Raw genomic sequence first — 18,390 nt, forward strand, 5'->3', positions numbered from 1 at the left:
TAATACAAAAGTTACATCCCAGCTATGATTAAAGTCATGTAGAAAAATGATGGGCTGTCTTTGCTATCTATAATAATTGATATCTTGGCTTGAAAAGGAGCTTCAGTAGGCAAAATAGCTCAACTGGCTAATGTGTCACAAGCAATAATGTCAGAAGTGATGTTTTTCCCTTTGAGTTCCATGCTAACATTATCATCCAAGGGTAACAGAAAAGCAAACTCCAGGACCAAGCATTAAAAGTGCAAGGGAAAACAGTCAGTTGACTGCAAATTTCAATCTGTCATGCAAGCAGCCAGTTTAATAAAAAAAATGAACCAATGAGAACTCCACAGTGCAGTGACACCAACCTAAAGTCCTCAAGACTCTGTTGCAATTTCTATTAGCATTGCAGTTACTCTGTTTTACCAGAGGTGCTGCTCATGTGAACTTTTGGACATTTGCACCTCACCTGCAGGAGTTGACATCCTTCCCTTGGTTAATCACATGTATCTTTTTTTCATCTTTTCGATACATATATTTTGATCCAAATGTTTCTATATTGTTTTATTTCTTTATTTTTCATGTCTATGTTCACCTTTATTTTACTTTATTAGTTTTCTATTTATATTTTACTGTTTAATTTACATTTATAATCAAATCTACATACTAGAGGTTTACTGCACACTCACTTGATGATACCTTCTCTATGCTTAAATAATACTATTATCTATTAACATTTGATTTATTATTATTATTGTTATATATATTATTATTATTATTATTTTAAATTTTTCTGTATAGGACCACTCTCGCCCCATCTCACCCAACCATATTGCTCCAACTTTGACAGTTATAAAACACTTCTCACTTTCTACCACTACACCTGCACACATCAGACGGTAGCATCTAACCCTACCTATTGTAATGATTGTCTCAGGAGGAGAACTCTAGGGTGATGGATACACATGTTAGTCTAATTTAGCAATGGCCAAACTGAGGCACGGAGTCTAATGGGTCCCCTGGCTTCACCAAGAACCACAGTAAGGCGGGATGGACTTTAGCAGATGGTAACATGCAGATGGCGGGCCTCTGTTCCCCACTAGGCATAGCACAGTGGAGGGAAAGTAAAATTTGAAAGGTCAGCTATTTGAATACTGGTAGACTGGCTCTAGCGAGTTACAAGACCAGCATGCAGAAGAGAAATCCAATAACAAGCCGGGATCTGGTACACAGTCCGTAGTGCAGTACAAAATAAGGTTTTGAGAGAGAGTGGTCAAAACAAGCAAGGACTGGTACACAAGGGGTTACCAGGAAGAGAGCCAAGCCAGGGAAAAGCACAGGTAAACTCAGCTTCTGTAGTAAGCTGTTGGTTAAACCATTAGGAAAACTATTCTGACATTGCTTCATTGCCAGAGTGAGCCATACTTGCCAACTCTCCCGGAATGTCCGGGAGACTCCCGCATTTTGGATGAGTCTCACGGACTCCAGGGAGAGTATGGCAATCTCCCGCATCTGCCCAGGATTAGGGCCAAAATGCCGCGATTCTCTGGAAAACGTGGCATTGGGGTCATGACGCAATTTTGGAGCCCCGCCCCCCGCAACGCCCACCTCCCCTAGGTAGACTCCCGGACGCCAACGCCAAAAAGTTGGCAAGTATGGAGTGAGCTTTATATTCTCTGCAGATTTGAATATGCCGCCTTCCAGAGACGATCATTTGACCACACAAACCAGGAAGTTCTGACCTATACACAGAGGCAGAGGAAATCAGCAGAACAGATGTGTGGAGCAAGTAAGTTTTGTGACACCTACCTTATACACTTTAGAGAAAAAAACAAACATATTATCACAAGTTTTGTTGGTAACATATTTAATAATAAAATTAAAAAATCCAGTCTTTACTGCACTTGATCTTAGTTCATCTGAATCTACAGATTCAATCCAGCACAGTAAGAAAATCTAACAGACCACAGGTCTATGTATAGACCTGCCAGCTTCATCTGACAACACGGGAAAAAGCGTCAACACAGTGCTGACCAGCCTGGGGCTGGTTGTCATCATGGCAGGGGGACCCCTTGCTGTGGTTTCCCCTACTATGGTGACACCATCCCCACCTGGCTAAGCATAGGGTTGGTTGGAAGTACCGTCCTATGCTGGCAATACTAGGTTTAATATGAGTTGGGAGATAGAGCTATGTTTTTTTGAGGGAGGTAAGATTCCCCCCCCCCCCCACTGTTTATTGCCAGCAGGTCAGGCAGCTGTATCGCATTGCCATTTTATTGCTGGTAGTGTGATTTTCACTGTCGGCAGTCACACTGTCAGTATTTTGTCAGTATTGGGATTTCTTCCATTTAGGTATTTAGCCTGTCAGGATTTCTTCTCTCAATGAACAAATACAGAGAAAAATTCCCCAGTACACTACTATAACCAGCAAAGAGTTGCTATTTCTATTTGTATATATAAAAATGCAGAGATCTCAGTTGCACACATTTGCACATGTATGGAAAGTCACCCGCCACTTCACGGCGCTTCTGCTACTAGGGTAGTCCTAACTCTAAACAATGAGAGTCCATATTTTTGGGCCATATGTGTTTTTAAATGTAGAGCTAACTTACTTAGGGATTTCTTACATGTCAGTATTTACAACGTTAAGTATTTGCTCCTTGACAATATTTTAATAGTTGGCATTTTTGTGTCGGTAGCAATTCCATTGGTATTTTCAACATCGGAAATTCGTACCCAAACCATATAAATATGCTAATGTAAATTGCAATGTTATCACCATCAATTGAAAGGTTTAATTTACCTTATAGGACATTATTGACACAGGTTTAGCACTGCAATTATTAGATGTCATCTCAATTGGCTTTATGATATATTTACTTTTATCCAGTTCATTCACATAATATTTAAAAATGCACAATGTGGGTAGCTGCAGATCACTAATGTTGCACTATACACAGTGCACATGCAACCAACAGTTAGGAAAATACTACATAACATATAAAGTAGGTGTTAGGAACCCCCAACAGCCAGCACACAGAAACCCGGAGTCTACTCAGAGGTCTGGTTTTCGCTGGAGCCCCTAGTGGTGGGGACAGACTTGGCCGCAGACAGCTGAGGGTCGTGAATCGTGCGCTGACTGGGGAGAACTCAGCGATAGAGTACAGGAGCGATAGCAGAGTGAGGTTCAGGCAAAGGTCGAGGCTGGCAGCAAACAGAAACCAAACCGGGGTCAGAGGTCACAGGCAAATTAGCAGTGTAGGATACCAGGCAAAAAGGTCTAGGGACACAGGCAATCAAACAAAGTCAGGAGTCAGGCAAAGGTCGACAACAAGAATCAATCCAAAGGTAGCAGAAACCAGAAATACAGCAGGCTAGTCTGCAGCAAGCAGGAACTATAACCGTCAGGGAGGGCTTGCCCCTCACTGCCTTAAATGCTAATGTGGTCCAATAGGAATTGTCCTGAAAGCAGGAGCAGAGTACAACCAGCTGGCACCTAATTACTGCTTTGCGCACGCGCCCGGCTGCCCTAGATGCCGGGACGCGGCGCTAGAGACCAAAGAGCGTCCCGACTGTTGCCTTGGCAACGGTCGGGACAAAGCGGAAGGGGCCGGGACATCTGAAGGAGCGAGTCGCGGCGGTGCCTGAAGCCGCCGCGACTCGTTACAGTACCCCCCCTTGAAGAGGGGTCAAGGAACCCCGACAACCAGGCTTTCCCGGGAATTTTTTGAAAAGTTCAGAAAGTAGCTTGTCAGCATGTAGACTCCTTTGCTGCACCCAGGACCGCTCCTCAGGGCCATACCCCTTCCAATAAACAAGAAAATGGGTTTGTCCCTGTACCTTCTTTGAATCCAAAATTTTCTCGACTTCAAACTCTTGCTGTCCATCGATGGATAGAGGCTGAGGTTTAGAAGGTTGTTGATGTCTGAACTTCTTGGAGGAGCGAACGGGTTTCAACAAGGAGCAGTGGAACGCGTTGGGTATCTTTAATGGTTCCGGAAGCTTTAGTTTGAAAGATACTGGGTTAATTTGCCTCAGGATGGGAAAAGGACCAATAAACTTGGGTCCTAACTTTTTGCATGGTTGACGGAGTTTGATGTTCCGGGTTGACAACCACACGAAGTCTCCAACCTTAAAGGAACAGGTGGAACGGTGCAGATCGGCAAAAACTTTGCACTTAAAAGAGGCTCTGAGTAAGGATTGATGTACCATCTTCCAAATTCTTCTAAGCCAGGTGGCCGTAGACCTAGATTTACAACACTTTTTGGCAGACAAGAAGGACAATGAGTTGGTTCTGGGTTGATATCTGAAATTGCAGAAGAATGGAGAATGTTGGGATGACGAATGGCATGCGTTGTTGTAGGCGAATTCAGCCCAAGGAAGAAGGTCTACCCAGTTGTCGCGACTTTTAGAAATATAAAAACGCAGGTATTGCTCTAGAGATTGGTTGACTCTTTCAGTCTGTCCGTTTGACTGTGGATGGTAAGCAAAAGACAGACTAAGATTAATACCTAGCAGAGAACAAAATGACCTCCAGAAGGCTGCTATGAACTGAGAACCTCTATCTGATACTATATTTTCTGGAAGACCATGGATTCGGAATATATGTTTAATGAATAATGACGCTAGGGTACGTGCTGAAGGTAGTTTACTCAACGAAACGAAGTGGGCCATTTTACTGAACCTATCTACAGTGACCCATATGGTATTGCACCCGGAGGAAGGAGGTAAGTCGACAATAAAATCCATGGACAAGTGGGTCCAAGGCTTGACTGGAATAGGCAAAGGTAACAATTGCCCAGCAGGTGATCTCTGAGGAAACTTGTTTTTTGAGCACAGATCACAAGATAATATGTATTCTTTAATATCCGCAGACATAGACGGCCACCATACAACCCGGATATAATTTCAGTGGTCTTGGAAATACCAGGATGACCAGCAGACTGGTTGTCGTGACATTCTGATAAAACTGCTTTCCTGAGGTGGATAGGCACAAACAGTTTGTTTGTAGGGGTTTCAGGAGGTGCTTGTGATTGAGCTTGTAACAGAATCTTTCCCAAATCTTGAGTGAAGGCAATCAATACAGATGAGGCCGGGACAATAGGACACGGCTCAGTGGTAGGAGTCTGATATGAAATGAAACTATGGGATAAGGCATCAGCCCTAAGGTTCTTTGGGCCAGGCCGGAAAGTTATAATGAAACGGAACCGGGAGAAGAAGAGGGACCATCGTGCCTGTCTGGAGTTCAGCCTTTTGGCTTATTGGATGTAAGATAGATTCTTATGATCGGTATAGATGGTGATGATATGTCTTGCTCCTTCAAGCCAATGGCGCCACTCTTCCAATGCCCATTTAATAGCCAGTAGCTCTCGATTGCCTACATGATAATGCTCTTCAGCAGAAGAGAACCTTCGAGATAGGTAGGCACAAGGATGAAGGCGATGATCTTTTGGGTCTTTTTGTGACAGCACGGCTCCTACACCTACCTCTGAGGCATCCACTTCTACAACAAATGGAAGGTCTAGGTTAGGATGTCTCAACACAGGGGCAGACACAAAAGCCTGTTTCAAAGCTTTGAAAGCAGATACTGCGGCAGGTGGCCAGTTTTTAGGATCAGCACCCTAGCGAGTTAGAGCAGTAATGGGAGCAACGAGAACAGAAAAGGAACTGATGAATTTCCTATAATAATTAGCAAATTCTAGGAATCTTTGAATGGCTTTAAGATTCGAGGGCTGTACGCAGTCTTGAATTGCTTGTACTTTCGTTGGATCCATAGCGAAGCCTTCTGGAGAGATCACATATCCCAGGAACGTGACTTTAGTAACTTCAAACTCACATTTATCTAACTTGGCATATAGATAATGATGGCGAAGTTTCGTAAGAACTTGTCCAACATGAACTCGATGCTGTTCTAATGAACGGGAGAAAATTAATATGTCATCCAAATAGACCACTACAAAGAAGCCCAAGAACTCACGGAGGACATCATTGATCAAATCTTGAAAGACAGCAGGAGCATTGCTGAGGCTGAAGGGCATTATGAGGTATTCATAATGGCCTGTCTGAGTATTAAAGGCCGTTTTCCATTCGTCGCCACTCTGGAACCGTATCAGATTATAAGCTTATAAGATCAATTTTAGAGTAGATTTTTGCTCCTTTAAGTTGGTCAAAGATGACTGAAATAAGTGGCAAAGGATACGTTTTTGATGGTTATGTTATTCAACCCTCGATAATCAATACAGGGCCTTAACCCGCTATCCTTTTTGGCCACAAAGAAGAATCCTGCTCCAGCGGGTGACTTAGAAGGTCTGATAAAACCTTTTCGGAGGTTTTCTTCAATATATGATTCCATGGCTTGGGTCTCTGGAAGAGATAACGCATACAGTCTTCCTTTCTGTAATCTGGAACCCGGGATAATGTCAATTGCACAATCATACTCCCGGTGAGGAGGAAGAGTGTCAGCTTTCTATTTAGAAAAAACTTCTTGTAACTCTCGGTACCGAGGAGGCAAAGACTCAGAATTAGTATGGGTAATCCTAATTGGCAAGGACAAGCAGGAAGAAGCGCATTTAGGACCCCATTGAATTATCTCACCCCTAGTCCAATTAATATGAGGGTTATGCAGAGCAAGCCAGGGATGACCCAAGATCAAAGGCACAGAAGGGCAATGAATTAAATGTAATGAAATTGTTTCGGAGTGAAGAGCGCCAATCTTCAACTGCAGAGGAGGGGAATGATGATGAATTTCTCCGTGGCTAAGACGATTCTCATCCAATCCGCATACAGAAATTATGGAATCTAGGGGAACAGCTGAGAACCCCAAGGAATGAGCAAAGGTTAAATCTAAAAAATTCCCAGCAGCTCCACTGTCCACAAATGCTGGAACTGAAACGGCTTGACCACCATATGTGAGTTGGGCAGGTATTTGTAGAGAATTTGTTGGAGAGATGGCTTGTAGGCCTAAATGTACTCCCTCCATGTTCACTTGGCAAGATCTTTTCCCGGTCTGATAGGACAAGTACGAAGCAAATGGCCCTTTTCCCCACAGTCTAAGCAAAGACCCAAAGTACGCATTCGGGTACGTTCCTCAGATGACAGTCGATACGCTCCCAGTTGCATCGAATCTACCTGATCCATGGGGGCAACTTGAGGAGGTATAGAGGAATAAGATGAAGAGTCTTCCTTCTCAGCCCTCCTTTCCTTATATCTCCTGTCATTCCGAATAGCTAACTTCATGAGCTCCTCGAGGGATTCAGCAGTGGGGTACTGGACTAGGGAGTCTTTAATTTGATCAGAGAGGCCCAAGCGGAATTGACTGCGAAGAGCTGGGTCATTCCATGCACAGTCTGAGGTCCACCGCCTGAAGTTGGAACAGTACTCTTCAGTGGAACGTCGTCCCTGCCTTAATGATTGAAGCTGTGCTTCAGCAGAAGCCACTCGGTCCGGGTCATCATAAATCAAACCAAGCGCTTCAAAAAAGGTATCTACAGACTGCAACTGAGGACAATTGGGCTCCAGGCTAAACGCCCAAGATTGAGGATCCCCTTGAAGAAGAGAAATAATAATCCCCACTCTATGCTGTGAGGAGCCAGATGACAGTGGTCTCAACTTAAAGTAAAGTTTACAACTTTCACAGAAGTTACAGAAGTGCCTGCGATCTCCCGAAAACTGGTCTGGAAGATGCATCTTGGGTTCCACAACAGAAGGCTGAGCGGGTTGTGAAACTCTGGAAGCCTGTTCTTGAGCAGACTGTCACTGGGACAATTCCTGGACCATTTGAGACAGGGTCTGGATCTGTCCGGCCAGCACTTGAGAAGGACTTGGTTCCATAGGACCGGTGTCAGACAATTCACTCACTACTAGTATTTTGGGCCGGTTATAATGTTAGGAACCCCCAACAGCCAGCCCACAGAAACCCGGAGTCTACTCAGAAGTCTGGTTTTCGCTGGAGTCCCTAGTGGTGGGGACAGACTTGGCCGCAGGCAGCTGAGGATTGTGAATCGTGCGCTGACTGGGGAGAACCCAGCGATAGAGTACAGGAGCGATAGCAGAGTGAGGTTCAGGCAAAGGTCGAGGCTGGCAGCAAACAGAAAATCCAGATACCAAACTGGGGTCAGAGGTCACAGGCAAATCAGCACTGTAGGATACCAGGCAAAAAGGTCTAGGGACACAGGCAATCAAACGAAGTCAGGAGTCAGGCAAAGGTCGGCAACAAGAATCAATCCAAAGGTAGCAGAAACCAGAAATACAGCAGGCTAGTCAGCAGCAAGCAGGAACTATAACCGGCAGGGAGGGCTTGCCCCTTCCTGCCTTAAATGCTAATGTGGTCCAATAGGAATTGTCCTGAAAGCAGGAGCAGAGTACAACCAGCTAGCACCTAATTACTGTTTTGCGCACGCGCCCGGCTGCCCTAGATGCCGGGACGCGGCGCTAGAGACCAAAGAGCGTCCCGACCGTTGCCTTGGCAACGACCGGGACAAAGCGGAAGTGACGACGGCCGGGACGTGAAGACATCTGAAGGAGCGAGTCGCGGTGGTGCCTGAAGCCGCCGCGACTCTTTACAGTAGGAATGTAAAGCATTGAACATATCTATTCAACATATGGTATATAACTGCCCAATTTTTCACTTGTCTCTACTCTGAGAGTCTCACTACATACACTCCCCTGTGAGCAGGGGTAGATTAGGAAACTAAAATGGGCCTGGAATAATTCTCAGTGGCCTCATGTAGGTGGGACCATTTAAACTGTAAACAGGGCCAACACAACTTTACACTATTAGCCCTAGCCACATTGATGATAGGTGTTGCCAATAACAAATGCATTAGTAGTCAGAATCATCATAACAATGACAGGTGGAGAAAGTAGGCAAAGATAACACACAAGTAGGCACAGCATTGCACCGTTAGGCAGATAAAACACAAGCAAGGAGAGTCAGCACACCAGTAGGCATACATATAAATAGATACACTTTTTATTTTTACTTCTCCAACATTTTTGTTAATGATATTCCGCCATTTTACTCTTTATCTTCCATTTATTATTGTTTGCCTTTTGCTGAAAGTTATCTACTATTATTATTATTATATTGGGCAGCACGTTGGCTAAATTGTTAGCACTTCTGCCTCACAGCACTGGGGTCATGAGTTCAATTCCCGACCTTGGCCTTATCTATGTGGAGTTTGTATGTTCTCCCTCTGTTTGCGTGGATTTCCTCCGGGTGTTCCGGTTTCCTCCCACACTCCAAAAACATACTGGTAGGTCAATTGGCTGCTATCACAATTGACCCTAGTCTCTCTCTGTCTGTGTGTGTGTATGTTAGGGAATTTAGACTGTAAGCTCCAATGGGGCATGGACTGAAGTGAGGCAGGGACTGACGTGAATGAGTTCTCTGTACAGCGCTACGGAATCAATGACACTATATAAATAAACGATGATGATGATTATTACATTCAACAAACATATTATGATCTCATTTTTACTGCATACTTTCTGGTATGAGCAAAATGTTCAAACCTGTCCCACAGAATATTAACCTCATTGCGCATTTGTGCATGGAATTTCATCTCTTTCTCACACAGCATTCATTTTTGTCCACCCAGATTTATCCCTTATTATAATCTAACCACGTGACAGAGCACAGTGAATTTATAGTCGTAATCCAAGCTCTTTTTATAGCCTATAAATTCCAAGAAGAACAGAATTCAACAGAACTGAAAAAGATTTTTTTGGCAGAACTTCACACGTCTGAGAAATATCATGTGGCATTTTAAAGTCATTTAATTTGTGGGAAATTCTACCACAACCTCACACATCTCTATTCTAGTTAGAACTCCACTCCACTGAAACTGCCCTGGCTATAGTCACCAACGATCTCCTCTCTGCCAAAGCTAGGGGCCACTTCTCCCTTCTCATTCTCTTGGATCTCTCAGCGGCCTTCGACACCGTTGACCACCCGCTCTTGCTCCACACCCTTCAATCCTCTGGCCTCTCTGGCTCCACCCTGTCCTGGTTCACCTCTTACCTTGCTGACCGTACCTTCTCCGTCTCCACCTCTGGATCTATCTCCCCCCTCCTCCCTTCCAGTAGGGGTCCCCCAAGGCTCTGTTTTCGGACCCCTACTGTTCTCTCTTTACACCTCTTCCCTGGGTGAACTCATCAACTCCTTTGGTCTCAAGTGCCACCTTTATGCGGATGACACCCAACTCTACCTTTCCTCTCCCGATCTCTCTCCCTCCCTCATCTCCAGGGTGTCCGCCTGCCTCTCCGCCATCTCCTCCTGGATGTCCTCTAGATTCCTCAAACTTAATCTCACTAAAACCAAACTTATTGTCTTTCCCCCCCCGCTCACTCCCCCTCCCCTTCCGACCTTTCTATCACCGTTCTCAACTCCTCTATTTCCCCTGTTTCTCAACTTCGCTGCCTCGGCGTCACCCTGGACTCCTCTTTCTCCTTTGCCCCTCATATTCTCTCTCTCGCTAAATCCTGCCGCTTCCAGCTGCGCAACATTGCACGCATTCGGCCCTTCCTCTCCCAAGATGCCACTAAAGCTCTTGTCCACTCTCTTATTATCTCCCGCTTGGACTACTGTAACCTCCTCCTTACTGGCCTCCCCCGCTCTCATCTCGCTCCCCTTCGCTCCGTACTGAATGCTGCTGCTCGGCTCATTATCCTTTTTCGCCGCTCCTCTTCTGTCTCCCCCCTCTACCAATCCCTCCACTGGCTCCCCATCCCCTACAGAATCATGTTCGAAGTCCTCACTCTTACTTTCAAGGCCCTCTTCAACTCCACTGCACCCTACCTCTCCAACCTAATCTCCATTCACGCTCCATCCCGCCCTCTGTGTTCGGCTAACGACCGCCGCCTCTCTTCCCCCCTGGTTACCTCATCCCATGCTCGCATCCAAGACTTCTTCCGCGCTGCCCCTCTCTACTGGAACCAGCTCCCCCGCTCCATCAGAACTTCCCCCAACTTGTCCAGCTTCAAACGGGCCTTAAAAACCCACCTTTTCCTTAAAGCCCTCCAGTCCCCCACCTAATTGACCTCCTCCCGGTGTCCCCCTACCCCCCCCACTCCTGCCCTCCCTCCTGTCCCCCTCTAACCTCCCTCCTTTTCATTCTCCTCTCCCCTCCTCTCTGTCTCAGCCTCCGTTCTCCCCATTCCCTCCTCCTACCATTGCGTCTCTGTCCGTCCTACCCTCCCCTTAGATTGTACGCTCCATCGAGCAGTGCCTCCTCTCCTTCTGTTCTCCACAACCTTAACTCTGCTCTCCAGCTCCTTGTCTCTTCCGTGAGGTCCTCCTGCCCTTCTACCCCCTTCTCTACCCCGCTGGGGGCTCTCACCTCTCATCTAGCTGTACATCGAGCTTCTGAGTTACTGTGCTTTTTGTTAACTGTACCGTGCTTTCTCACCCTGTATCGTGTTTCTGTCTGTCCCTGTACGGCGCTACGGATACCTAGTGGCGCCCTATAAATAAAAATTAATAATAATAATAATAATAATAACAATGTAGGTGTATGATTAAAATAAGTTTGGCAAAGTGGCTTAGTACCATAATATAGCTTTACAGATTTCTCTGAAAATATATAGGATCCCTAGTTTCAGGGTCAGATTGGTTACCACTCATAAACATTCAATAATTTGTTAAAGATACATTCTTAATCTTGAGCAATAGTTAATGGGCTTCATTGGTAATGTAGCATATTGGATGCCAGTGATCCAATAAACAACTTGGTGCAATTTGGCTAAATTTTAAATGTAAAACCCCTTCTTCAAAAACATGTATAATTTGAATATATTACTTATAGATCCTACTGTATGGTTTTGGTATTTTTACAGGTTTATCATCTGTATTGCTATGGTCTTGTCCTTTTTACACACACTATATCACAAGATAAGAAAATAACTTATTCTTTTTGGTATAAAACTTTAGTTTATTATTTTAACATTATTAGTTCTAAGACAACAAAAAAGTATTGGATAATCAGTATTCAGAGCAGAATCTAGCAATGTAACTGTAGGAAACATAATTGAGTAACGAGTTATGAGAACACTGATTCAGGGAAAAATAATCTTACATTCTGAGAAACTATACTGCAATTTTTATAAATTATTAATTATTTTTTTATGAGCTTATTGATTTTACATGTTTCCTTGTTGCACTTTTCCAATTAAAATCGAGGTTCTCAGATTAATAACACAATTTATTCCACTGTTTTGTTCTTTATAATAAAAGCAAGCTAACACAATTTTTGATTACCAGATACCCATTATTGAGATGCAAATATCATGGTCAACATTCATTGTCTTCAAAACATATTGCATTCAATTTATGTAATTTATAATCATTGGCTTAGCTTCTATGAAATTGCAATAATTGAATGTGTATTTTTAAGCATTTGAAATGAGTAATACAAAATGTTATTAAATATAAACATTTGGGTTCTATGTGGCCCACATAAATGTAGAAAGGTAATATAAAAATAGTGTAATTTGAGGAATTACTCAATTAAAGGGAATTATGTGCAGTATATGATTTTTAGCAAAGCAGAGCCAAAGGATTCTTGTGCATTGGAATATTGTAATCAGGGCTGTTCCTCCCTTGAGGCAAGATGAGACAGGGAACACCATTCTAAGGGTGGTAGAGATGAGGTTTTCATCTCATCTCTTGGTCCTTCACCTAATTTTAATTTTCTCACCTCCGTCAGCGCCCAGGTCACTGATTGAAGAGAAGAAGATGAGTAAATATTTCTATCCTACACTCATTGGCTCAAAATGCCAGAGTAAACAGGCCCAGGTTTCAATTCCTGAATAAAACAGTGCACTTCAAAATTACTAAGTTTTGTATATAATATTCCTGGCCTAATCTTTTCCCTATAGGTTCAGAGATAATGCAGAAATTACATTGAACAGTTAATGTTTGGCAATCAACAGGAAACAGACAATACAGAATAGTTATGAAATGTCTTTGTTGACTATTGGGTTAACAGTTCATAAATAAATGCATTATGATCATCGAATCTAGTGTTGATAGGAGAGGAGTGATCCATTTTTTCTGATTCTGCAATTAGGCTGAGATTCCCAATTCAGCAAAAATGTTGCATGGTAATTTATTCTCCCTGTAGAATTAGACCAATCACAGTATATGTAATGTAAAGAAGCTAATCAACTGCCAGTCATTATTTCTGGGCTGTTCTAGAGGAAAGTCTCTGAAAATAAGAATATTTGTGATTGTAACTTGTATGCAAACCACTACCTGTGGCCTAGCCTCTTAATATTATAATATATCTACAATTTGCTTCTATGCACACTTGGTACAAAGCAGCATTGCATGTTTTTCCTATATTGTTATCTTACATCCTACTTACTTAGCCCTATAGTCACTCATAATTGTAAAAAACACTTTCTGAGATTCCTGACTTATTGGACCTAAAGATATACCTTGAACAGGAAGACAAACCAGTGACATTAACAGAAATGTTTCCTTGTTCAGTCCAGCAGCTTCACTGAAACTCAAAATTACTCTGCGCATTCCCAGAACCGACAGATCTGGGTGTGAAACAGACATATGTGCTGTGAATACGACCTATGGACATGCAAAAGTGAGCGTAAGGAGCACTTATTATTTTGTGCGATTTTGGGAAAGAAAAGGGGCATATGAGGGGCTGACACCCATAAGAAATACTCAAAGTAGGTAATTACCTGCACAAACGTAAGAATCATACTCTAATGCACGATGAAATTCACTTATCTTCAGACGTTAAGCTTGCACCATCTAGAGGTCCAGTCTAAGCCAACACTGACAGCACTGAAAAAACACAGTTTGACACTCACATCCTGCATACACTTCTTTCATTATACACCATTATAAAAGATATATATATATATATATATATATATATATATATATATATATATATCAGACAATTACATTTTTTAGAGTTTATAGTTTAGTTATTATATTGTGTTATTATATTACTAGTTAAAAGCCCATCAAAATGATGGAACAACCTAAGAGTAAGATCATGTTGGATCCTTTTTTTGGTAATGATTAAATTCCGTGCATCATTGCGTTGGAAGCATTTTCCAAGAAAATTGAAGGCCTGATCAAAAAGAACCTTGTCCTCAACACTCCGCTCATCAGGAAACAGTGTAAAATTTGCAAGGTCAGCAAGAGAGCGTTCCACATCAGGTTTGTGCCAAAGCAGCATGCCTAGACCTAGCTCCACATTGTATCAGTGTTTCTCCTTCGCCATTGAGAACTACCTGCTCAAGAAAAAGAATTTAACACAATTCCTATTTCACAAATATTTATTTATATACCACATGTTTTATGTAAATCTTCTGAGAGTCTTTTAACAATATCCCCTATTTCATAACACCACAATTTTTGATTTTCACGTCGACAGATCGCCATACTCTGGATATTGCCACATAAAGTTGCCCATAACTAAAAACAGGATCAGGTAAATATATCCCATCTTATGTAATGTTTGCTAATGCTACATATTGATGGTCATGGCAAATGCTAGTTTCACTATACATTTAAACTTGACCGTCAATTCAGAATAAGCAATGTAGCCTGGTAGCGGGGCAATATTAGCACCCATAGACACAGATGCAAAAGCACTGTTAATCGATCTTATGTTGTCAAATACATTTTGTGAATGTTCATTGTAACTGGATCACTTATAAATAACTTCTTTGTGGCTGGATCATGTACAAATAATTTATTGTAGAAAAGTATTTCAATAAGAGGTGGAGGCACCAATGCATTATTTGAAATGCACTTATCGTGTTACATTGGGATTTTGTATGCAAGTGGCATTGTTTGGATTTGTGTCTTTGCTAGAGGAAGTCTGTTTGCTAATAGCAGGAAATATAAAGTGAGTCTTTATGTGAAGTGACAAAAACCTGTTTAGACTGTATACCCAGCAGGGGGCAGCTATTTGGTTGTTTGGCGTCACTGGACCTCAGATAATGCAAGAATCAAGTTTTACTTTTAGAGAAATAACTGCACCAAGTTAATAAAGGAATTTTATCTATAATACATCCCCTATATTACTGACCATGCAGTTTAGTCCAAAGTTTTGATATATAACTAGTATCACTGAAGGGTACACCCAATTACTAAATATAGTCCAAGAAAGGGAAAAAGAGAAGTATATATTGAAACACTCCAGGATGTTGAAAATAATATTTAAATATTACATTTTTATTGATAAGTGTTAAAAATAGGATTGTATTCATACAGCTAGCGAAAATAAGAAACAAAAAGTGAAAATAATGTGATAAGTGAAATAAAATGCAGTCCCAGCTGCAAACACTCTGTTATATCACAATTTTTATTGTTTCATAAACACCCTTTATTTGTGTAATCTAATTATTATCTGCCCCTATTGATATTCTGGATTAATGATCAATTCAGATGACAATATTGATTCCAAAATTAGTCATAATATATCTAGACACCATCTCTATAAGTTATTGCAACATTCCAAATGGTCAGCATATATTCATTGGATAGTGTCAATTATCTTATAATTTTTGTTTTTTATTTTCGCTAGTTGTATGAATACAATGTTTTTAATACATATCAATAAAAATGTAATATTTTAATATTATTTTCAACATCCCGGAGTGCCTCAATATAAACTTCTCTTTTTCTCTTACTCCCTTCTTAAGCATCAAGTTTTAGAACATAACAGAAAAGTGTAAATATTGTCACATGTACTTGCAGTACATGTGCAACTTCTTTCCAGGCTCTATCATAGCAAGCTCAATGTTTGTCGCATTCAGCTTCTCTTCCATGACCTGCTTTAGGATTATGAGTGACAATTTTATGGCTACTTTCATTGACTTATGATACACCTCCTGCAATGAGCTCTGTAGATTTGCATTGCAAATCCATGTAAATCCATGTTTGGGTATACAAATTACATCCTGATTCTAAAAATAGCCTATGAGGCTGTGCCCAAATCGATATAAAAAGCCCTGTCTTGTATTGAAAATTGTGCTTTCTTGCTTCATGTGACCTGCTCCTGGTACCTTCAACCAGTGTGAGCAAATAAACAACACTTGCTTCAAAGACGTGCTTGGAAACTTCTCTATTCCTATGACCTACAGATTAGACCCAAAATGTAAACTGATCCTGGCTGTTACTGAGGTTTGGTCCCAGCTTTTTTTGGTAACACTGTTCTGCTCGCTACCCAGCAGCTCTGGCCAGTGTGATAGGCCAGGGGGATCCATCCACAGCAACCCTGATCAATCGGAAGAGGTCAGGAGTACCAGCCCAGGTACACCAGCAAGGGGTACATTAGCAGCATGCCAGTTCCCAGCAACAGCAGACAGGGTGACATAGGTAGACCATCCTGTCACATTCATGCTGTCCTTTCATTAAGTGCTCAATAACAGAGACAGACCTTATTGCCCAATTTAACTTTTCCCTTGTGGAAACATTGATTGAACAGTTTGTCATATGGCTACTCAGCCGCAAAATGCTTAGTGTGGCAAAATTTACAAATACCATCCATGGGACCACAGTTATGAGCATTAATATTTATTTCCTCAAAGTTACCACCATCAAGAAAGACAGGCATCTTGTTTGCTGTCTTTGTAGGCGTTGGCGTAATAGTACCTCTGTCCTGTTCACTCTTCGATTGTTTTGTCTGTGATGGGCAATTTGCTGAGGAGTCATACTTGCATGGCGATGATGATAACGTTTGCGTTCTTTTTGGTTATCAGTCATAGTATGTCATTGGGCTTTATCCCGGTCCAACCTTCGTGTTTTTGATGCTTCTTGCTGTGCAGTTACTCCAACAGCAGACATTTGACTTTTAGGTGGTATCGCAGTTAAACTTTGTTTTGCAAATAAAATGAATGTATAGAAATTTGAATCAGTTTAGAATAGCAAAGGTCATTATAAATGTTAACTGCCACCCAAAAACCTAAATAAACCAAACAAAAAAAGCCCAAGAAATTAGGAATATCTAGTCAGTAGGAATAGTCAAGGACACAAAAGAGTAATTTGCACACATTGTACAAAATTTTGTGTGTTTTGTATGTGTATATTTGTAAAGGTGAGATGCAACTTTAACCTTTTATATATTTCGAAATATTAGTATATTATACAATGCTTATATAATATAATAATAAGTATTTATATATATATATATATATATATATATATATATATATATATATGATACGATATGCTGTCTTTTCACTACTTGCTTGTTTAAAACTTTTATTACCAGTTAATTGAGGGGAGTTAATTGAGGGTCTGATTGAAGATACTGATCACATGTGTTTGTTCACCATATATAATCATTGTAGAATGGCTGCAAGCCAGTGACTACTGCTTACTCAGTGTATATAGTTCTAAGTGATAGTTACAAGTGTATTAAGATTTAATTATCATAATTGGCAGTTATACAGGAGGTAAGCAGAAGGAAACAGGAGCAGAACATACTGCCTCTTGCCAAAGCTATACAAGAACAACAGTCAGTATTCACCTGAAACTCCATATTCTGCTCTTGGTGCTTCCACTTCTCTCTGGCTACAAGCTTCACACCAAAAGAAGCCTATTTTGGACTCTGATCTTATTTTCCATCTCAGCTTATGAAAGTTTGTTTTATCTGTCAGTTTATTTTCCCTGCCCAGTCACTCCCATGCTACAATTGTTTTGGTTCTCTATCTCATCAATGTACTTTCAATTTTACGCAAGGCTTTGTCTGCCATCACAAGTATGAAGAAATGAAACTAAGTTTGAGCCACTCTCCTATTTCATGACTCTTCAAGAATTCAGCTATTACATCACCTGTGCCTTATTACTCTCCATCCAATACTTCCACCCACTCCGCCACATGACTCCCCACATCATTACTCCATACTTCCCAGACATCCAGGAATAAACTACATCTACTGCAGGCTCACTCTGTACTACTTCTCTAATTGTGCAAGACATTGTAACTATGTAATTCTTTCTATTCACTCAGTTTTTGCCATTTTGCTGATAAATCCCAATGTTTGCCAAATTATTTTTCTTACTCTCCTTTCATGGCATTATCTTTAGGACTATATTATCTTTCGATTGTCCTGCAACCCACACCTCTGTCCACATTGCCCCTTCATTACTCCACTCACCTCTAGTGAACACTTTTTTCCTATTTAAATTTAATAGTTGTAACAACTTCACCCTGTCACCAGAAACCAAAAGGACACACATCTTACAGTCATCTTTCCTATCTTTCCTATCATTGCTTCTATTAGCTGGTGACATATCACCTAAGCCAGGTCCCCCTTACTTCTCTTTCACACATATATCTGAACACTACCAAAATCCAGCAAACCTCAAACACATCACCTGTCTCCCATTTCTTCCAATGTCCTTTAAATGTGCCCTTTGGAATGCAC

The sequence above is a fragment of the Mixophyes fleayi genome, chromosome 8, assembly GCF_038048845.1.
Source record: "Mixophyes fleayi isolate aMixFle1 chromosome 8, aMixFle1.hap1, whole genome shotgun sequence".
Classification (NCBI taxonomy): domain Eukaryota; kingdom Metazoa; phylum Chordata; class Amphibia; order Anura; family Limnodynastidae; genus Mixophyes; species Mixophyes fleayi.